Source organism: Ovis aries, chromosome 13 (genome assembly GCF_016772045.2).
Source record: "Ovis aries strain OAR_USU_Benz2616 breed Rambouillet chromosome 13, ARS-UI_Ramb_v3.0, whole genome shotgun sequence".
Lineage (NCBI taxonomy): Eukaryota > Metazoa > Chordata > Mammalia > Artiodactyla > Bovidae > Ovis > Ovis aries.
The window spans coordinates 75,690,908-75,709,182 of NC_056066.1; the positions used below are offsets into that span (position 1 = coordinate 75,690,908).

General features: G+C 45.0%; 1 protein-coding gene and 1 long non-coding RNA gene across 4 annotated transcripts in view; one reads left to right on the forward strand and one right to left on the reverse strand.

The window, feature by feature from the left end:
• The window catches only part of EYA2 (EYA transcriptional coactivator and phosphatase 2), a 259,545-nt gene that overhangs the window by 197,134 nt on the left and 44,136 nt on the right, over window positions 1-18,275 (forward strand). The window lies entirely within an intron of this gene.
• LOC132657579 (uncharacterized) lies at window positions 8,561-17,577 on the reverse strand. Its single transcript, XR_009595979.1, has 3 exons — window positions 10,746-17,577; window positions 9,331-9,397; window positions 8,561-9,243 (listed from the first exon to the last, which is right to left on the reverse strand). It is a non-coding gene; the product is annotated as an uncharacterized LOC132657579 (long non-coding RNA).

The window sequence follows — 18,275 nt, forward strand, 5'->3', positions numbered from 1 at the left end:
GGTTTTTAACTTTGATTTCAGTGTCTTGAATAGTTACAGCTATTTCACCCTGAGTAAGTTTTGGTAGTTTGTGGTTTTTGAGGAATTTGTCCGTTTAATTCATTGTTGAATTTAAGTGTCTGGAGTTTAAAAAAAAAAAAAAAAGTATACTTTTACAGTGACTTTCAGTTTCTAGCATATTATAACCCATACCCAGAAGCCTTCAATTACAGGGATAAAGAATGTAAATCTCTCCCTGCATGCGTGGCAGTGGGCTATAAGTCATCTCCTTGGTCCTTGAGATAAACCTGCAAGGTATATGTGATCCTCATTCTATCCAGGACACACCTGGATTTTTGACTACCAGTTTCTTAAGTGGCAGAGAAAGGATCAGACCCCAAACTCCAAAGGCCATTGGAAGCCCCTCTGCCACTGAGCAGAGCACAGCCCATCAGAAGACTCCCAAGTTCCATGCACAGCTTTCAGACCTTCAGTCCAACTCCAGGTCCTCCCAATGCCTGATTTCCCCCGGTGGGCGAGAGGAGAGCTGCAGGCTACACCTGACTCTCAAACATATTTGGGGGTTCCATTGTTTAAGTCAGCTGCCACCATTCAAACTGGAGAGATTTTTTTAAAGCTTTATTTTATTGAAGTGTAGTTGATCTGCAGTGTTGTATTAGCTCCTCTATACAACAAAGTGATTCAGTCTTATGTATATATATATTCTTTTCCATTATGGTTCATTACAGGATATTGAACGCAGTTCCCTGTGCTATGCAGTAGGACCTTGTTCATACATAAGAGCTTGCCTCTGCTAATCCACAACTCCCACTCTGTCCCTCCCCCCACCCTCCACTCGCCCTTGGCAACTACAAGTCTGTTCTCTATATCTGTGAGTCAGTTTCTGTTTCATAGATAAATTCATTTATGTCCTATTTCAGGTTTCACATAGTAAAAGCGATACCATATGCCATTTGTCTTTCCCTGTCTGACTTCACTGAGTATGATCATCTCTGGGTCCATCCTCGTTGCTTCCAGTGGCACTATTTTGTTCTTTCTATGGCTGTCCCATTGCATGGGGGTACCATATCTTCTTTATCCACTCATCTGTCGATGGAAATTTGGTTGTTGCCATGTCTTGGCTGTTGTAAAGAGTGCGGCTATGAGCACGGGACTGCATGTATCTTTTTGACTTATAGTTTTTCTGGATATATACCCAGGAGTGGGATTGCTAGATCATATGGTAACTCTATTTTCAGTTTTTTGAAGAACCTCCTTGCTGTTTTCCGCAGTGGCTGCACCCATTTACATGGGTGGCAGTGTTGGAGGGCTCCCTTTTCTCCATACCCTCTCCAGCATTTGTTATTTTTAGACTTTTTAACGATGGCCATTCTACATGGTGTGAGGTGGTACTTCATTATACTTTTGACTTGCAGTTATCTGATTATTAATGATGATGAGCATCTTTTTATGTGCCTACTGGCCGTCAGTATATTTTCTTTGGAGAAATGTCTGGTTAGGTCTTCCGCCCAGTCTCTGATTGGGTTGTTTGTCTTTTTGTTATCGAGTTGGATGAGCTGTTTGTCAGTCACATCACTTACAAATATTTCCTCCCAGTTCATGGGTTGTCTTTTCATTTTGTTTATGGTTTCCTTTGCTGTGCAAAAACTTATAAGGTCCCATCAGATGATGAGTTTTATTTATTTATTTATTTGGCTGCACCTGGTCTTAGTTGTGGCTCCTGAGAGCTTCGATCTTCATTGTGGCTCGCAGGGTCTTTTAGCTGTGGCACTTGGGATCTTTAGTTGAGGCCTGCGAACTCTTAGCTGCAGCTTGTGAAATCTTGTTCCCTGACCCGGGATCAAACCTGGGTCCCCTGCATTGGGAGCGTGGGGTCTTAGCCACTGGACCCCCAAGGAAGTCCCAGTTGGGGAGATTTTAGATAAACAGCAAGGATATATTGTATAGCACAGAGAATTATAGCTGTTATCATGTAATAATCTTTAATGGACAATAATCTGTAAAAATACTGAATCTATGTACTATGCTATACACCTGAAACTAATATATTATCAATCAACTAGACTTTAAATGAATAATTTTTTAACTGCGAGATTTTACACAGAAACTGAGGCTCTGGGTTCTCTTAAAAACTCAGGAGATCCAGTCATGCTGCATCCACACTCCCAAAGGTCACCGCTTGGCTGGAGCTGCACAGCAACTGGCTCCTTTCAGTGGGGTAGGTGGCTTCCAGTTGGCCACAATCCCCGCCACTCCCCGTTGCCTCCCTACCACTAAGGCCACGTGTCAGCTGTCATTCCTATCTCACTTGCACCTTTGTCTTTCTCCAAGAAGAGTTAAGGGGAAAGTTAAATATTTCTTGTACCAACAGGTGGAAATTGACAGACCAGCAAGGCACATGCTTCACTCCGTGAAGTGAGCTGCTTAGTCTCTGTAAGTCTTGTCGGCTTGTTCTCATTCACAGGATAAAAGTCCAGACCCTCTGGGCTGGCTTGCAGACCTTCCGTGACCTTGACCTTCCTTCCATTCTATCCTGCCTCATCTCTAAGACTCTCATCTTTCTGTTTTCAGCTACAGCCTTGCGGTTGCAGCAACAGACTCCCCCAGCTTTATCCATGCTGGTCCCTCTGCCAGGAATGCTTTTCTCACTTGCCATTCATTTGCCCAGCTAGTGCTCACTCAGCATTCAGGTCTTAAGACATCTCTGCCTCCAGGAAGCTCTCCTTGACTACACTGAGTTAGGTGTCCTTCCGGTGTGTTCCCTTAGCGCCCTCTTCTATTTGTCTCTAACTATTTTATCACCTGCTGATTCGTGTCTTTCCCTCACTGGACTTCAGAGCTCGAATGCAGGGACCATGATCATGTCTTAGTCCCTTCCACATCTCTGCTTTCTAGCACAGCACAGTCTATGTGCCCCGTAATTAGTGGTCAGATTAATTTCCTCTCCATTATAACTCAGCACAAGCTGATTTAAACAGAAAAGTGAATTTATTGGCATTTATAACCAGAAAGTTCAGGGGCGTGGCTGAATCCAGAGGTTCAAACGATGTCAAGGGAAGTGAGCCTCTTTGCATCCCTTGGCTCTGTTCTCTTCAGGTTGGCTTTGTTCTTTTCATGTGTGATGGCAGAAATGCCCCCAAGCAACACAGGACTTCCAGCCTGATAACTGTTGTAAAAAGAGAGTAACTCTTTCCCAGGAGTTCCAACCAAGCGCCAGACGAAGCTCTCCTTGGCCTGGCTAGAGCCAGTCACTCAAAGGTGGACGTAGGTTGAGACAGCCCCCTTGGAACTACACAGATGGGGAGTGATAGAATCCCCCCTGCACAAACACTCAGGATACTGTTAAACCAGAAGGTAACAGCATGGATGCTGGGAAGACAAGAATAGCAGCCCTTAGCTTCCATGTGTATGTTTTAAGCCATATGAGAGCCAAGAACATGTTGGCCTTACCCAGCTCATAGTAGGTGCTCAGTAAGCACTTGAAGACAAATCCGGCCCAGTTACCAGGGGCCACGCCCTTAGATGTGGCTCTGAAGGGTCTGGCCCATTACCTCCATGCCCTCATCTCCTAGGACTCCTCCCCTCCCTCTCTCTACTCCATCCACACTGGTACTCAGGCCTGGCAGACACATGCCGACCTCAGGGCCTTGGAACACTTGCTTCCCTCCGTCTGAACCATTCCTCCTCCCACGTGGCTTCCTCCCTCTCCTCCTGAAGATGTGTTCAGATGCCCAGATTCACACGAGGACCTCCCTGACCATCCTATGAGATGCAGCGCCTCCCACACAGCCCACACAGCACAAATCCTTTGCTGTATTTTTTTCCATAGTCTTTATCACCCCACGTATAGAATGCACTTTGCCCAGTTCTCGGAAGCACACTTTCATGGTGGTCTGTAATAAATATAACCATAAGTAATAATGAGTGAGTGAATGTCTTTTAAAGAGCTGCATCATTATTTATTTATCTATCATATATTTATTTGGCTGTGCTGGGTCTTAGTTGTGGCACACAGGATCTTTAGCTGTAGTATGTGGAATCTAGTTCCCTGACCAGGGATCGAACCCTAGCTCCCTGCATTGGGAGCTCCGAGTCTTAGCCAATGGACCACCAGGGAAGTCCCAATAACTGCATCTTTAGAAGCATGTTGCTGGTTGTGTAAGAATATCCTCTCTCTGGAATGTATCACTACCACTACAAATAATAGTAAAAACAATAATAAAAATAATAATGAAAAGCAGAAGACTCAAGAGCGTTGATGAGGACATGTCCATTGCTGGACAGAAGCAGGAGCCACTTTGCTGGGTGTCAGGCCCTCGTCTGAGCACTTGGTGTGAACTTCCAGAAATGCACTGGTCTCCCATGCCAAAATGCACTGGTCTCAAATGCCCCTCGGTCATGAATGGTGACTCGAGTTAGGGTGGTCATCTCATCTGGGTCATCTGGAACTTTCCCAGTTTTCACGCTCAAGGTGCCAAGTCCAATGGAACCTCCTCAGTTAGGCACATCCGGACAGTTGGTCCCCCTAATCCACTCTCACAGCTCCATTTATCTATTTAATTTTTTTGCCTTTAAATTTACATCCTAGGGAAATGCTTTTAAAGCTGCCAGACACCTCCAGCTGAAAGAACATTTTTCAAAGGATAAAAAAAAAAATCTTAAGAGGCTGAGTAGTTACGTAAAACTTCAAAAGAAGAACCAGTTTAGACATCTTTGTTCTCTTCAGTTTGACTATGATTTTATCATTTGTAGTCAGTTTGATTCTTTTGTGATTCCATGATGATGGGGATTTATCCTTCTGGTTTTTTTTGGTAAAGTTCTTGTGAGTACAAATAGACCCATTTGCTGAGCTAAGGAGGTCTTTTCTATTTTCTGTGTTCTATGAAACTGCCAAAGAAGCCAAGTTTTTTTTGTTGTTGTTGTTGTTTTTTAGCTTTACTGTTTAAACATGTGAATCAACCTTTTTTTTTTTTTTTTTTACCACCATCATTTTCTTGTCTTCCTCTTTCAAACAAGCTGATCTGTTTTCCAGGAGTTTCCAAGTAATTAAACCCAATTAAAACCATTAAATTCTTTCTTTTAATGACAACTTTATTATTAAAAGCTAACCACAAGGAGGAGATTTAACTGGCAAAGCCCTCCATTGTGTGTTAATCCGTCCCTAACCTCTGGCTGACACTTCCAAGAGATAAACCCCACAGAATAGCGAGGCTGGTTTAATGAATAGCTTTAATTAATACTTTTCTTCCTTGTGGCAGAGTAATTATTTGTTCAGCTTGTAAACAGCTACTTGGCAGTGTTTTTTTTAAAGGCCCAGTTGGCTTGTATGGCGTGATGGCTCTGATTTCGTCTGTTTGTGCACTTGGTTTTCTTTTTTCTTTAAAAGGGAGAGGTCTGTGTTCCAGAATCAGTGCAGAACCATGTTGACCCCAAGTTGGGGGCGTCAGGGTAATCTACACAAGAGAAAGCCAGGTGAACACACGTGGCAGGCCGCCTGAATTTGTGCACTGTCTCCAAAGTGGGCAAGGCTGCCCTTTGCAGAAGTCTGCAAGCCCAGACAGGGTGCCTGCCAAGACACAAGGCTGGCTTGTGGAGGTCTGGGTGCTGGGATGAGAAGAAAAAGGTCAAGGTCACAAAACGCCAAACCAAGCTTCTCCTCCATGTCTCCCCTGATCGCCCCTTCAGGTGGCACCCGAGAAAGGGACAGCCCAGTGCAAGTGCTGGGTGTGGCCGGTGAGGCCCCGGAGAAGTTCACTCTGTGAATAAGGGTGACAGACCCTCTGTGCTTGCTCCCAACTCAGTAATCCACTAAAGAGCTTTACATACATCAGCTCATTTACTCTCATCACTTTAGGAGTAGAGGCCCTGGATACCCACATGTGCAGGCCAGCAGATGGGCACAGCGACTTCTAGCAGTCACTCACCTCCTAGTAAGAAGGACAGAGCCCAAGCCTGCAGACAGGGGCCTGGGTGCAGCGGTGATGCCGAACATCTGGGCCGTGTGGCCTTTTGAAACAGGAGAAGGGCACCTTACACTCAGCTGGTTGGGAGATCGAAAATTTTTTTAACTTGTCACTTAATTTAGAAAGCTAGTTTCATTGATAAGGTTGTCCACTCTAGAGTTACAGAGTTAATTGACTAAGAACCAAGCCTTTCATTAATTTTAAAGGAATTAGAGCAGCAGTTCCCCACTTGAGGGTACTTTGGCCTCCCGGGTGCTTGACTGGAGACATTTTTGGTTGTCACAACTGGATGAGGGGGATACTCCTGGCAGCTAGTGGGTAGAGGCCAGCGATGTCACTGAACAGCCTACCGTGGACAGTACAGCCCCAGCAAAGAATGATCTGGCTCCAAGGGTCAACAGTGCCGAGGCTGAACAACCCTGATTTATTAAGAGCTCCAGTTTTTCACTCCAGAGACATTCTGTAAACACACAATAGCAGTGTTCACGCTCCCTATCAGTCTCCTAAAGAACTAGCCCAAACTTCTTCTTTTAAAGTAATTAAGAGTTCCCTGGTGGTCTAGTGGTTAGGATATGGCGCTTTCACTACCATGGCCTGAGTTCAATGCCTGATTGAAGAACTGAGATCCTACAAGACAGGGGTCCCCCACCTCCAGCGTCCAATGCCTGATGATCTAAGGCGGAGCTGATGTAATAATAATAGGAAAAAAGTGCACAATAGATGTAATGTGCTTGAATCGTCCTGAAACCATCCCCCCACCACTCCCATCCATGAAAAAATTGTCTTCCACAAAACGGTCCCTGGTGCCCAAAAGGTTGGGGACCACTGCCGCGAGACACGAAGTGTGGCCCAAAAAAATAAGAATAAAGTAATTGACTAAGGAAGTCTCTTAGTGAATTTGACTGTTAACCATGCCGCTATCTTTCAGAAACACATCTAAGGAGCTGAGTTCTCACAGGAATATTAGCCGTGAGCTTGCGAATTAACAAGTAATTAGCAAGATCACATCCCGTACTCACAAACATCTATCTCTGCTGGTTATACACGTTTCCTTAAGAAAATGCCTTGTGAGGAGCTTGAAGTAGGGTTAACTAATTCTATCACCTAAGAAGCTTCAGGGTGAGAGAAGAGTTTGGAAATCTCTGGATGCCTTCTTCAGACATGCCTCCCGTTGGGAGCACTCAGAGATGCCTTTGGAGCGGGAAGTCCAGGAAGGCTTACACCTGGGGCTGGGTCCACTTAGAGACCGGAAGTGGTTTAACCTGTAGGATGTCAGCATAGGAGCATCTTGGAGGGAAGACTGTGGGCTGCCCCCTCTTCATGTTGAAGGACTGACTGGCGTTTCACCCGAGACCCCCGTGAGGAGGGTGAAAGAGACTGCCTCTGGAAGCTGCCATCCTTTGATCCCCATGAGAACAAGATAATGTGCATACGATAGTTGTATTTTTCATTGGTTGTTTTTTTTCTGAAAATTACTTTTGGAAGCATTGCATTTGGTAACATTCATGGATCTAGAGAGGCCCTGAATTGGTTACCAGGATGGGCCTTCCTCCGGCTCATCTCTCTTTGACACAAATGATGACATCCTAAAAAAGTTATGGGCTGCTCATAAATCAGGGGTTGGGGCGGAAGGCTGGGGAGCCAAGAGAGGATTCAGAGTCCTTCAAGGCCGGCTCAAGTGATGTGACTTCCAATCTCAGCCAAAGCATCTGGTTCCTGAAGAGCCATTCCTGGCTTGGGGAGTGGGGAGGGCGGGGGGTACAGCTAAGAAGTGAGGGATTTACTGGGTAACTTTGCTTTTCTACATCACGTCTGGGAAATGAGAGGCACAAATGCTCAGGGGCAATGAAGGGAGATCCTTCCCCAGCCCGTGGTCTCTCCTTTTATCCACTCTGAAGCCCAGCGGTTATTAAAAAGGAAAGCTAGCCTGAGGCCTAAGGAAAGAATCAGGCTGATTGTTGCACGGCAACCACCTGTCATTTCTCTTAACTTTGGAAGTGTAATTTAATTAAATGGGTCCTTTGTTCATTAATGGAGAAGGAAATGGCAACCCACTCCAGTATTCTTGCCTGGAAAATTCCTTAGACTGAGGCGGCTGGTAGGTTACCAGGTAGCCATGGGGTCGCAAAGAGTTGGACACGACTGAGCGACTTCACTTCACTTGTTCATTAAAAATAATCTGACTGTAGCTTCTTTTTCTTCATAAAGCGAATGATGCTAAAGCTGAAGCTCCAGTATTTTGGCCACCTCATACAAAGAGTTGACTCATTGGAAAAGACTCTGATGCTGGGAGGGATTGGGGGCAGGAGGAGAAGGGGACGACTGAGGATGAGGTGGCTGGATGGCATCACTGACTCGATGGACGTGAGTCTGAGTGAACTCCGGGAGATGGTGATGGACAGGGAGGCCTGGCGTGCTGTGATTCATGGGGTCGCAAAGAGTCGGACATGACTGAGCAACTGAACTGAACTGAACTGAACTGTGAAGACATACTCCATGAGTAAAATGGATAAGATTTTGGTTTCTTTGGTAATCCTGTTACCAAAAGAGTGTGGGGTCCGGCTGCTCACCACTCCAGAGCCAATAAACAGGCCACGTTGATGGAAAGGAAAGTTAGCTTTATTTCAGATACCGGCAGCTCAGAGGGAGGGTGGCGGATGTCTGTCCAAAGGCCAACTCCCCACCACCACCACTGGCAACCAGTGGGCAAGAGCTTTTACAGAAGTCGGGCGGTGGGGGGGGGTGCTACATGCAGAAACAGCACAGTCATTTCTGACGGTCATCTTCAGATGGGTCATCGGTGGTCTGACCAGTATCATCTTGATTGTTTTAGGTCCAGTTAATTTTCAGTTCCAGGGTCCATATGTTGCCATTGCTTTGCGGCCAGTTTTCAGAATCGTGGCAGCTCATGTCCTGGGTACAGTCTGGTCATCGTGTAGCTAACTTCTCCACCTGCTATTTCAGTGTCTATAGGACAGCTCATAGGATTTGGCTCAGAATACTATCTACAGCCCGTGAGAAAGAACTAAAGGTCCTCGGCTCTGCTTACTGACCACACTATTATTATTATTCAGTCTCCTTTGACTGTTTTCCTGTTTGCACATTTCCCACTTCTTGGATTCAACTTATTCTTTAAAGTTCTCCGCAGACAAAAGGCAGGCAGAGGCATGATGGTGGGGGGGAGGGGGGCAGAAGGCGCAAGGAACATAGGGTTCTGCTCCGCTTCAGTCCTGGGTTTGAATCCCAGCTCTGTCGCTTTGAATCTCATTTAATCTGTTAACTAGGGAAAAGATATTTTTGGGAAGAAGTGTGTTAATATACAAAAGACTTACACACACTTAAATATTGATTTTTAAAAATACTTAACTGAGCATCTGCCTTGCACCCGGTCCAGGTTCCAGTTATACAGCAATAGCTCTCCTAGAGCTTGCGTTCTGCTTGAGAGAGAAGCATCAAAAATCATAAGACCTTTCCAGATAATGATAAATGCTGTTAAAAAACTGTAACGGTGTGATGAGATGTCGCATGAGTGGAGGGTCAGCACCCAGGTTACTTTAGGCGGGATGATCAGAGAAGGTCTTTCTGGTATTGAAAGTGGTAACTGAATGTTACGAAGGGGCCAGCCATGAAGGCATGTGGGGAACGGAAATTCCAGGCAGTGAGGACAGCAAGTGCAAAGGCCCTGAGGCAGTATCGAGTTGGCAAGCTCACAGAGCAGGCCAGTGGGTTAGATTGGCAAAGTGAAGGATGCTGGCATTATTCAGAGGGCCAGAGGATGCTGATGGGTTTCAAAAGAGGAGGGACAATTCTGGGTTTTGTTTTAAATAGACCGATCTTGCTGCTGTGTGGACAACAGCTTTGGAGGTGAGTAGAAGCTAGCTAGCTGTATATAGCCCAGCATACAAATGTGCTTGTTTTCAGCCTCCCTCACCATCTCCCTCTCTCAGTGATGATCTAAAGGCCCCTTGGGAATAAAGTAAAGACATGAGTTACAGGCTAGGCTCCGATAATTAGAAACAGGTTTTTTATAACAAGAGTGTCCAGCAATGAGATGGGAAAGTTACGTGGGATGTGTGACAATTTTTCATTACAAATGACTGTCCTGTATCCCTGGCACCCTCTAATGTGTATTTTCCAACATCACCAAGCAGTTAATTCAATTCTGACTCCGTCTTCCTGAAGACAGCAACACAGGTTAATCCCACTCGCTAAGGGCTCAGTCCACAAGACTGCCCCCACGTCAGATGCCAGTTGCAAATCTACATTGTTCCCTGTGCTTCTGACCAACTGGCTATAAATTAGAGGTTCCCATGACCCCCTCCTTGGGTTCAACTAATTTGCTGGAGCTCACAGGACTGAAAGAAACACTTACATACAGGGACTAGTTTATTACAAAGGATGTTATGAAGGATACGGATGAACAGCCATGTGGAGAAGTACATAAGGAGGGTCCAGAAGGGTCCCCAGCACAGGAGCACCCACATGCAACTGGGGTGTGCCACCTTCCCAACATGTGGATACGTTCATCACCCCAGGGAAAGTTGCTCAGTCACGTCCAACTCTTTGTGACCCCATGGACTGTAGCCCGCCAGGCTCCTCTGTCGGTGGGATTTTCCAGGCAAGAATACTGGAGTGGGTTGCCATTTCCTTCTCCCAGTATTATATTAGTTTCAGGTATGAAACATAATGATTCTATATTTGTATAGATTTCATACCATAAAAAGTTATTATAGTATGATTGACTGTATTCTCTGAGCTGTCCATTCCATCCCCGTGACTTACGTGTTTTACAACTGGTAGTTTGCACCTCTCAGTCCTCTTCACCTGTTCTGCCCACCCCTCTCTCCTCAGGCAACCACTTGTTTGTTCTCTGTATCTATGAGTATGTTTTCATTTTATGTTTGTTTGTTTTGATGTTTTGCTTCCACATATAAGTGAAAACGAACAGTATTTGTCTTTCTCAGTCCAGCTTATTTCACTGAGCAAAGTATCCTCCAGGTCCATCCATGCTGTCAAAATGGCACAATTTCCTTCTTTTTCATGGCTGGGTAACATTCCATTGTATATACACACCATATCGTCTTTATCCACTCAACTGCTGCTGGGCAGGTAGGCTGCTTCCATACCTCGGCTATGAGAAATTCCAAGGGCTTTAGGAGTTCTGTGCCAGAAACAGGGACAAAACCCAAATATATATTTCTTACTATAAAATCACAATACCACCCTCCCCAAATGCCACTTCCCCCCAGTTATGACAAGGAGGAGTGTTGTCCAAACCTGCAAACTGCTCTCTAGGGGGAGATGCCACTTTTGCTGAGAACCACTGCCTTAAAACAGGCTTCTCCGGTGGCTCAGCAGTAAAGAATTGGACCTGCAATGCAGGAGCTGCAGGAGACACGGGTTCAATCCCAGGATCAGGAAGATCCTCTGGAGGAGGAAATAGCAACCTACTCCTGTATCCTTGCCTGAATAGACAGAGGAGCCTTGTGGGCTACAGTCCATGGGGTCACAAAGAGTCGGACATAGCTTAGTGACTAAACAACTGCCTTAAAGCATGGTAGAGGAGATCACATACCCAAAAGAGCAGCATTTTGTCATTTTTTTCATCGCATGCTGTGTGGTAGGCTCATGGGCCCCCAAAAGGTGTTCAGGTCCCAGTCTCCAGAATCTGTGAATGTTACCTTGTATGGCAAAAGAGACTTAAATAGGTGTGATTCATGTAATCACAGAGTCCTCGGAAGAGGGAGGCAGGAGGTGAGAGTCGATAGCAGGAACTGGCTGCGGCGAAGGAGCCGATGCCAAAGAATGCACTGGCCTCTGGAAGCTGAAAAAGGCAAGGAAACTGATTCGCCTTTGAAAGCTCCCAAAGGAACCCCTTGACTTAATTTTTTATTTGTGTTATTTATTTCTGGCCGCACTGGGTCTTCGGTGCTGCACGGGGTCTTCTCTAATCGCAGAGAGCGGGGGCTACTCTCTGGCTGTGGCGCACAGGTGTCATTGGCGCAGAGCGCAGCCTCTAAGCTTCAGTAGCGGCAACACAGGGCTCAGCAGCTGTGGCACACAGGCTTAGCTGCTCCGTGCCACGTGAACTCTTCCCGGGCGAGGAATCGAACCCCTGTCCACTGCTTTGGCAGGCAGATTCCTATCCACTGTGCCACCAGGGAAGTCTGAAACACCTTGATTTTAGATTTCTAATGTCTAGAACTCTGTAAGAGGATAAACTTGTGGTAATCTGTTACAGCATCCACAAGAAACTAACATACATGCTCACCTTCGTGCTTAACTTTCTGTGATGGTGAGTGGAACAGGTTTGCCATCTGCGGTCGTAAGGACAAGTTTCCTTCTGAACTGAATGTTTGTTTTAAAAAAAAAATGCGCAGGAAGGGTAGCTCAATTAAAGGAAAATCCTAAGTTAACACAGCTGCTCTGCAGTGTGTGGAACTTGCGAAGGTGTTACAAGAATGGCCGTGGTTTAGCAAATACCAGGTGGAACTACTGCATGGGAATTTCTAAGTGGGAAAAGCTTTCTGATGGAAGGTTTTGGACTCTGATGGCTTTTTGCTAATTTGCCTGTGCTAATAATACCTAAGCACCAGGAGGAAATCATATCGCACTCATTATCCTACAGGAGCCCTAGAAAGGAGTCACTTGCTTATATTCAGGTGAGGACACTGAGACCCAGGGAGGGTGAACATCTCATCCAAGGTCATGTCCCTGGGGAATGGCAGTCCTGGGATTTGAAGCCAGGTCCTGCTGACTCCGCAGTTAATGTTCTCAGTCGCTTTGCTTCGGGGAGCTTCTTGCCTGTGGCCACTTTCATGCACACCTGGTGAATGGTGGAGGCGATCTGTGTGCTCATTGGAGGAAAGCCACTTGCTCCATTAGGCGATGCTTGTATAAAAGAGACTGTGGCCCTAAGACCAGAAAATAAAACAGACCCTTCTGTGCACTTGACTTCACGACACTTTAGGGTTGAGGGAGTAAGAGGTGCCATCAAAAGAGAAGACCGTCTTCTGAAGTGCTGCCTGGAAAGCTGTTATTCCTGAGATGTGCAGAAGCACTTGAACTTGCCTGTGGTCATTGCCACTCTGACTGAAATATACCTGTTCAGGTGCAGACACAGGGAGGCTGTGAGCAGGCTCAAGAATCTTTCAATTGCATGCAACAGAAACAGCATACATTAGTTTAAGACAAAATGGAAAATGTATTCGTGTAACCAAAATATCCAGAAGTAGATTTTGGAAACAGTGGGATCTGATCCCCCAATATTTTCATATGAATTTGCATATGATGATGTACTCTGATGTTCTGTCGTCTATTCTGCTGCCGCCGCTGCTGCTAAGTCGCTTCAGTCGTGTCCAACTCTGTGCGACCCCATAGACGGCAGCCCACCAGGCTCCTCCGCCCCTGGGGTTCGCCAGGCAAGAACACTGGAGTGTCATCTATTCTAGAGATCGGTAAATTTTTCCCTGGTGGCATAATAAATATTTTAGGCTTTAGGCTAGGCTCTGCAGGAACGATCAACTCTGCCACTATCGCCCGAAAGCAGCCACAGTGAGTGAACAAGTGGGCATGGCTGCGTTCCAATAAAACTTTATAAAAACCGACAGCTGTAGTTTACCGACCCCTAGATTCTCTTATATTTCTTTCATTTTTCTTTTTTAAGCTGGTCATTTTTAAAGTAAACGTTCACTAAAAGGATGACAACCTACTCTTTGAAAAACTCATTTAATCTTTGTATTAATAACAATTTTATGAGTTGATTAACCACATTTCACAGATGAAAAACTGAGGCACACAGAGGTTAAGTAACTTGTACAAAGTCATCTAGTGGTAAGAGGTGGAACTAGCCTTGAACACAATAAGCAGTCTGGCTCAGAACCCACACTCTTAACCTACTACAAAACACTCAGTAATGACTGGCTATTATTATTATCCAGCCAGCTGTGGAAAAAAAAAAAAAAAAAAAGACCACAGTCTTATAAGTTAATTTCAAGATGAATTTGGGGTGTGCCTTTCTTTTCTTCAAAGCACTGTGATGCTGAATAGTGTGGCTCTCACTTCTTTAAATTATAAACGGAATTAAATGATGAATTAAACCATCTACTACAAAAGCATTATGTGCTTAAAATAGAAAACTTGGAAAATTCAATAAAGGAAATTCTCTTTTGGAATAATAGAGCTGTGATTCATTACATACGACTTTTTGGTTCAAAACTTGGACTCCTTCAGAAATGAAAATGGTTTCCTCCTAATCCACAGGGATTGGGCAGAAGACCTCTAAGAATACGGCTTAAATCGGAGAGCTTGGATATTTGGGAGTGATGAAGGCGCTTGACAGAAAACAATTGCCGTCATCTAAATTAACATCTAAATTAACCCAAAGAATTTTTTGCATTCAGACTTTGAAACCTCCAGGAATCCACATGCCATTTTCCTCCTTCAAGTTTGTTTGATATTCGATTAATTTCATTTTAAGAAAAGACTTTCTGTTTTAAGGCTCTTACCCTCTCCGCCCGCATCCAGGAAATACAGCCATACGTCACAAGATAACTTACTGATCCACAAGGCAGATCTTTGAGGGGCCCATATGGTGAACACCCCCACCATCTTCCTCTAATTAAGAGAACCTCACCAAGAATGCGTGATAATTAGGTTACAGCTGCATCCAGACCCACAGCATCTGCCTCGAGGGGGGTGTTCCAGGGCTTGGAACGTCCTCATCAGCCTCCTAAATGAAAGCGTGCATAGCCCACCTCGCTGTCATCAAAGCCGAACCCTGACAAATCTGTAGAACATGAGAGCACATTGAAAAAATCTGCAGTCTGATTTGTCCCTTCGTGGAGAGAGAGCCACCCACAGATTCTCGAGTCAAAGATGACATTCCATCCACCCAGCCCCAATGGCCCCCAGCGCAGTCCTTTCCACAGACAAGTTATAAATTGAAGCCTGTTTTGGAAAAACTCCCTTTTCTCAGTTCTCCATTCTGGTTTAAATTGATTGTTTTTTAAGCACGATCTGTTTCTTGCTGTTACTTGCTTAAGAAATTAACCACTGATTTTTTTTTAATCCAAAGAGTATGTAATGATTAAGAAAATGGTTTTCATGTGAGATGGTATTTTCATAAAGCACATCTTTCCTAGAGTACCGTCTGATTCGGGACACTCCTGCTGGGTTTACAGAAACACGAGGAAGCGGACTGGGATGTTTTGACAATAACCAGCGCTCGTAGAGTGCCTGATATACCGGACCCTGGGCCAGTGGTTTACATGTGTGCTATTTCATTTAGTCCTTCATTAGTTGGAAAAACATGGCGCAAAGACTCCATATTTTAGGCTTTCTTTGACTGGGAGGAGTGCTCATTCAGGCAGGCTTCCTCCCTCTCCAAGCTACACGGGGTGAATTAAGCTAACCAGGATTGTGTGTTTATAGAGCACGTCAGGGATGCATCTAGGGGGCAGCATGAGATGAAACCCCTGTCTGTCCCCCTGTCCTCACATTACTTAATGCTCAGCCTCCACCAATTTTTGTTTCTTCATTTCTCAGTCTTTACAACCCTGAGAAAAACATTTTCTACTTGGGTACAATGGTCTGGCCCAGAGTAACACTGTGTATCACTTAACTACAGGGACAGTTGTGCATTTCTTGGGCTGTTCTAGACTCTTCCACCTCAGCAGAATTAGTTTTTATCAAGTATCTTGAAAAGAGGTTCCCACTACACAGTTTAAAATCACCTAATAGGCAGCATGCAAGCAGATTTTAGAAAAAACTGAAATAAGAGAATGCTTAGGGAGTAGTTAGGTATTCTGAAAGTTCTCCTCAGAAACCTTTGGGTGTCTTGAAGTTTTGTTTCAGTTTTTAATAGTCCCAGAAATGTCTGACTCTCTTCTCTTAAAAAAAAAAAATTGAGAATATTCTAGATAATGCTGAAGTTTACTTTGATCATTACTTCTGATTTCTCTGTCCCCTCCACTCTGCTTTCCAAAGGTAATTACTGTTCTGATTATGGATATATATCTTTGAAGATATTTACAGATACATAAGGGCCCATGGAAAATATGTAGTAACATATGTCTCCAATAAATGGTAATAACATGCAGTATAGAACTCTCGGATATATACTTTCAGTCAATAATATTTTTTTGATGTGTCCATGTTAACCTAGAGACCTGATTCATTTGTTTCCATTGAATTAAGTTTCCCATTGCATAAATATTCTACATTTTATTTCTCTAATCTCCTTTGGTGGACAGCTAAATAGCTTTCAGTCATTTGCAGTTTACAAACAACTCTGTAATGAACATCTTTTTACACATCCCTTGTTCACATATATGGATTTTTCTCTAGAGTAGTATTTACTCTGGGCTTCTCCGGTGGCTCAGACGGTAAAGAACCCGCCTGCAATAAGGGAGACCTGGGTTTGATCCCTGGGTTGGGAAGATCCCCTGGAGAAGGAAATGGCAACCCACACTCAAAAACTCTTGCCTGGCAAATCCCCATGGACAGAGGAAACTGGCGGGCTCGAGTCCATGGGGTCACAATGAGTTGGACATGACTGAGGGACTAAGCGCGCAGTGTTTACTGGCAGGTAACGTCACTCCCGGAGGTCTCCCTTTTTTGGCGGCTCTGGGCCTTCGCTGCTGCACGGGCTCTCTCCAGTCGCGGTGCTCGGGCTTCTCTGTGGTGGCGTCTGTTGTTGTCGAGCTCCGGCTTTGGGGTTCGGTGGCTGTCACGCATAGACTTAGTTGCCCCGTCTTCCTGGACTAGAGATCAGACCCGTGTCCCCTGCTTTGCCAGGTGGATTCTTAACCATTGGACTACCGGGAAATCCCCTCCTTTGTTTTTAATTTAGTTTTCTTTTAATCCAAGAAATATATGCAGAGTTTAAAACTCATGTCTTCTCCAAAGGAAAGGATCATGAAACACAGCAAGCAGTCCCCAGTGGTTTCCCGCCAATCCCACCCTGTTTTTTTGCCCAGAGGCAACAACTCTCAACTCTTGATTCTTTGAGATTTACCTTCAGATTTCTAAGTAACCTGCTTCTCTACCCACTGCATGATTTTTTTCTGTTTTAGGCAGGATCTCTGGCTTCCCAAACTACAACGTTAGACTTTAGCTCTCTCTTCTCACCCACCCTTGCCTCTCACACACATACAGACTTTCTCTCCACATCCTCCCAATTTCAGTAAGTCATCATTTCAGCTTTATTGATGTAGAGGACTCGGCTTCTTATAACTATGCAAACACTTGTCACGGGTAAGCCATTTTTGTCTACAGTAATTGCTTTTCCTGTTTTGTGTGCTGGCCTGAGAGTTGACATTTTCCGAATAAATCCTTTCGGTGGATGAATCTAGATGGCTCCTTCTTGCTTCCCACTTAGTACATGGAGGGCTGGGCATAGGTAGTTAGGCATACAGCCTCACCAGGAAAAAATGTGTGCAGCCCTGCAGAGGTGAAATGGTTTGGGTTCAAGGAGTATGTGGAAACACCCCTGAAACCTTTCCCCAGGTCACACAGTGATTCCTTACTTGGCTCCAAAGAGTTTGTTTTCCCCGTTTCCTCTTCGTTTTTCATGGACCACTCTACCCTGCGACTTCCAGCCAGGGTCTGGCGTGCTGAGCTTTGGCTATGGAAGCCCTAATGAGGTGTTTCACCTAATGGCTGTGTTCCTGGGCTTGATCCTTCACAGTTGTGTGTGTGAAGCTGAGATCACCAGCTGCGATTTTCTGTTTTTTTAAGGGTCAAGACGGGTTTATGTCATTCATTATTTGTTTTTATAATAGAGGTAATACAGCCTCCTGGTGAAAAATTCAACTGGGAAAAGAGGTGTATGGAGGTCAAGGCCACCTTTCCTCCTCTCCCAATCCTGGCCCCTCCGAGGCCTTCTCTGAAGCCGAGCTGCCCTGAACCAGATTACCAGCTTCAGATCCCAGCACTCGCTAGCTGTGGCACCTTGAGCAGGTTGCTCTGTGAGCCTCAGTGTTCTCATCTCTGAAATGGGAAGATAATAAGTGCTCACTTCAGAGAGCATTGTGGGGATTAAATGAGTTAATAAATACTTAGTGGCACAGAGAAAGCACCTAACATATTAATGAGGACTATTACTAAGTGTTGTCTCTCCTTGTAGCCCAGTGGTTCTTAACCTTGACTGCACATTGAAGTCAGGTGTGGAGTTTAAACTTTCCTCGTGCCTGGATCCCACCTGCAGCCATTCTGATTTTACTGATTTTTAAATGCTCCACACATCAACAAAGTGTGCAGCCAGGGTTGAGAGCCATTATGCACTATATTTCCCATGTGTATGCTCTATAT